Raw genomic sequence first — 5,000 nt, 5'->3', positions numbered from 1 at the left:
TACTAGCAAGTAACGCTAGTACATTAAATTCCAAAGACTGTCTTTCTCTCCGGATCTCTCCCTCTCTCTCCTCCTCCCTCTCTCTCCCTGTCTCTCTCTGTTTCTGATTTAGAAAGGGAAATCGAAGAAGTCACAGAGAAATGCTGCAAGGCTACAACCACAGGGAGCTCTGTTTCACAGATGGGCCAGCTGAGACCATAATCCTCAACAAGGTCGAAGTTCAAATCTATTGAGAATGACCGCGTATTGCTGATCCAAAAAGTAAACAGGACAGAACCGCTTGGAAGCTATAAAATCTTATCTGAAGGATACCCATAAAATCCCAATGCTGTTGTTAGAACACTGGAAGAAAGGATGCCTTGTCCATCCAAATGGCTTCACTTAAGAACTAACTCAAGATCTGTGAGCAACTGTGGTAGTGTATTGATTATGCTCATACAAATTCAAAGGGTAATATATTTATAACGTTATTATAGCATTAATTATAATGCAAAGCTTGATGCAAAGATAAACCATTTTGAAGAATAGTGTGGCCACTTGGCGGCAGTGTGGTGAGAGTAAGTTATGTGTTTTTCACTTTTTACCGATATATGTAACATGCAGCAACAAGTAGAGAAGATAACCCTACAGAGCACCTTAAGGCTCCATTTTCACCTGTCACTCTGTCTTTATCCTACCTCTTTTTCCACGTCGTGTTAAAGGGAATAGCTCCTCGAATATCGCCGGAGGGGGGAATGGGGCCTAACAGTAAGAACCTCTGTTATGTGTCTGACTGTGTGTGTGTGTGTGTGTGTGTGTGTGTCCGTCTGTTAGCTGAGCTCCATTTGTACGAATGGGCCCCTGAAAATGCACACGCACAACCGCGACCACAAGAACTCCAGGGTCCCAGGGGGTCGGGGCTCGTACCTCGAACACCTCTTCGTCGAGCAGGCGAGTGCCGAAAACCGTGACCCCCCCGGTGCTGATCTCGGGGTCGGGGCCCCGGAGGAGGTCCATGGTGTCCACCTTCTCACAGTCCAGGTACAGTGTCACCGACTGGCCCTCCACGCTGTACGCCACCCGGTGCCACCTGAGACAGGAGGCAGAGACACAAACCTGTCGTCTCCAGCCTTCTATTGGTTCACAGGGAGACCCTCCCCAAATCTGAGTTCCCTATCGTAAGCGGATAGCAAATCGAAACACGGACGAGCCAAATGAAAATGGGGTTGAATATGTTTTGGACAAAAAGGCTAGAATATCTTACCAAAAAAGGGGATCTAGTTTGTCTTTTCAATTCACTCAATAATAAATATCCTTTAAATATCCTACTGAGTGAGTTTTGGTCCAGTGCCCGGCTAAAACGTTCCATATGCTGAGACCAAACGCATTCCAAACAGCACAAAGCAGTTGCCCTGGATTTTGATTTATATTGTGGGTGTAGTCAATAAATTTCATTCGATTGAAAGTCTAAATGGAGGCAGGTTGCCCCGAATGCCAAAACAAGGAGTATTTCTTTAACAGGATGATTTTAGTGCTTCCCTCATGGAAATGGTGTGTGTGTGTGTGTACGTGAGTGTGTTTGCTTGAAAGCGTGTGTGTGTGCGATTGACCACGACTGCATGCAAACCGGCGTGTGTTTGAGCGTGTGCCTGTCAGCGGTGCGTCCGTGTGTGTTTCATCGTTGGGCGTGTCACCCACTTGCCGTCGGCCAGGTTGACCTTCCTGAAGGTGGGGTAGAGTTCGGGTGGGGGCTGGCCCTCCTGGTCCTCGTAGAGGAAGACTGGGGAGCGTCCCACCTCCAGGCCCAGCTGCTGGGTTCCCTGCAGACAGTGGAGACGGAGGAGGAGTAAGGAATCAAAAGAAGGAGCGATGGATGGTGTGGACAATATAAATATATAAATGCAGACATTAAAGCATCAAATATTGATTCAGCATGTGTGTCCACGTCCATTTGTGTGAGTGCGCACGTGGGTCTGTGCATGCACATGTTTTTGTGAAATGTGTGCACATCTGTGTGGGTGTCTTCTTCAGTTTGTGCGTGTGCGCATATGCAAGTGCTTGTGTATGTGCTTGTGTTTGTGTGTGTGTGTGTGTGAGTATCACCCACAGTAGGGCTAGAGCCAACACACTTGGCATTCAGGCACAGCAAGAGGGCTTCATTTTTTAGAAGAACACGTGGGGACAAAGCTGGACCAGCCATGCACTCTACCTCAATTATGTGACCAATTAACTTTACAAAATTACAACAAATATTTGTTGTTTTGTCTTTTCAACTAGATTTCCAAGCAAGCATGCATTGAGGAAGGGAAGCCTTCTGCTAGGTAGCTGTATTTCCCTCCAGTGACCCAGACACATATTTCCCAACAAGAATCGTCTCCCCAGGTCCTCATCTCTCTTTTCTGATGTCAGTCGGATTCAAACAATGATGACATTCAGATTGAAGGTTTTGTCCCTGCTCTCTCTCGGCAGTTATCTTTAAGATGCACTTGCAATTTCTAACAATTGTATAAATATTTCAATGTTATTGTTTATTGGGTTTTAGTTTTTGTTGGTGTGCAATTTAATTGCATGCCGCCTCTCCTGAGTCTATCATCTGTGTGTGTGTGTGTGTGTGTGTGTGTGTGTGTGTGTGTGTGTGTGTGTGTGTGTGTGTGTGTGTGTGTGTGTGTGTGTGTGTGTGTGTGTGTGTGTGTGTGTGTGTGTGTGTGTGTGTGTGTGTGTGTGTGTGTGTTATGTGGCCGCTATGCCAGGTTACGTGATGCAGTTTTGTTACAGCTTTTTTACTGCTTGTCTTGCTGCCTGTAACATCACCCTATGACTACACTGTTGTGCGCTGGCAGGTAGTGTGAAGTGAAGGCTCCTATTAAGCATGATCGGTCATGGACAGATCTTCTCCAGGCCCACCTACGCTTCAACTTCCGCCTACGCTAGGGACGTGTCTGCCTGTTGGTGTGTGTGTCTGGGGAGGGGGGGGGGGGGGGGGGGGGGGAGGGGGGGGGGGAGGAGCTGCGTGAATGTGGGCGTCTGTACCTGGGAGTCATACAGGGAGAACAGGAAGAACTGGGAGCCCTTGCGGGCCCTTATGGTGGTCATCACAGAGAAGTCTTTGGGAAACACGGAGTCTGGAAGAGGACGAGACCACAAACAAAAACCGTGACTCACAGAGACGACCGGCGTTCAGACGGGGCCACAGATGTGACAGATGTGCTCGTTACCGGGGAACAGCTGGCTGGTAGGGGCGCTCAGTTGAATCTTCTTGTCGATTTTGAAGGAGAGGTCAGTCTCCTCCCGACCCTCCCTGCTTGTGCAAATGCCCGCCTCCAGCGATACGCCCTCCATGTCCTCTGATAGGTCCAGTATTTTCAACACATCCACCGGATTGGCTGCAGATAGGGCAGAGCATATGTATGTTTATGTATGTGTGTATAAGTACAAAAACAATATGATGCTGCTTGATGTTGCAGTTCAATAGAAAATGTGGTACATGGATCGTCATAAAAGGAATAGTTTAGTGGTTCATGGTTGCTTGTCAGATAAAGGTAATCTCTGTTAATTTTTGATGGCATATTAGAATATATTTTTTTTATTTAGGACATTCAACAAACTAAATGATAAATCGATCAATAAGAAAAAGAATCGTTGATTAATCAACAATTAAAATAATCGTCAGTTGCCACACTCAAATAAAAACATAACCATAAACATATAATAAAACTTATGGTGACAGTTTTGTAGAATGTGTCGGAGTTATCCATGTGTGCTCCAAATGCTCAAAAACTTCAAGCCATCGTACTCTTGTATTGATTAAATACGTTTGAAATGCATTGTGTGTTTGCACACGCACCGATGCAACCATGTGTTCACCTGCGTGACGTAAACTCTTAGATATGTGGGTCAATTCAGCCTGATTGAAAACCAGGCTGGGTCACATCCTAGTAAACAGAAAACGCCCACATCTGTTTGGAGGAGTTTGGGTGAAAACTCACTTGTGAAACGCCCATCTTGGCTTGAGGACAAACAGATACAGGGCGGTGGAGGATAGGAAAACCAATGTTAGAACAATACTAGAGAAAAGTGGAGCCACATGGAGAGTACGATTGATTGGTTGACTAACTGTCATCCCTGGGCCACACAAACACACGCATCTGCTGATGCCCACAAACACAGTGTCTGAGACTCTTCACATGAGAACACGTCAAAACCAATGCTTCCGGCCTGGCCAAAAATAGGACACTCATAGACTCAGACACACTCATAGACTCAGACACACTCATAGACTCAGACACACACGCACGCACGCACGCACGCACGCACGCACGCACGCACGCACGCACGCACGCACGCACGCACGCACGCACGCACACACACACACACACACACACACACACACACACACACACACACACACACACACACACACACACACACACACAAGACAACACAGACAACATGCACAAACATGCACATATAAAAATTAGTAACTTGTTGAAAGGAAGAGGGACTACACAGAACTTTGTCTGTGTATGTGTGTGTGGGCAGGGGAGAGGTGCTGAACTAGTGTAGGGTAGGGGAGAGGAGGGAAGAACTATAGGGTAGGGGAGAGGAGGATAGGGGAGAGGGGGCAGAACTAGTGGAGGGTAGGGGAGAGGAGGGCAGAACTAGCGTAGGGCAGGGGAGAGGGGATAAGAACGAGTGGAGGGTAGGAGAGAGGAGGGTAGGGGAGAGGAGGTAGGGGAGAGGGGGCAGAACTAGTGTAGGGCAGGGGAGAGGAGGGTAGGGGAGAGGGGGCAGAACTAGTGTAGGGTAGGGGAGAGGAGGGAAGAACTATAGGGTAGGGGAGAGGAGGGTAGGGGAGAGGGGGCAGAACTAGTGTAGGGCAGGGGAGAGGAGGGTAGGGGAGAGGGGGCAGAACTAGTGTAGGGTAGGGGAGAGGAGGGAAGAACTATAGGGTAGGGGAGAGGGGGCAGAACTAGTGGAGGGTAGGGGAGAGGAGGGCAGAACTAGCGTAGGGCAGGGGAGAG

The 5,000-nt window shown here is 48.0% G+C and overlaps 1 pseudogene; it reads right to left on the bottom strand.

Moving 5' to 3' along the window:
* The window catches only part of LOC132453751 (collagen alpha-1(XI) chain-like), a 27,614-nt pseudogene extending 24,245 nt beyond the window's left edge, over positions 1-3,369 (bottom strand).
* Positions 3,370-5,000: the final 1,631 nt, after the last annotated feature.

This window comes from Gadus macrocephalus, chromosome 3 (genome assembly GCF_031168955.1).
Source record: "Gadus macrocephalus chromosome 3, ASM3116895v1".
NCBI lineage: Eukaryota > Metazoa > Chordata > Actinopteri > Gadiformes > Gadidae > Gadus > Gadus macrocephalus.
This window is presented reverse-complemented; position numbering and strand designations above follow the sequence as displayed.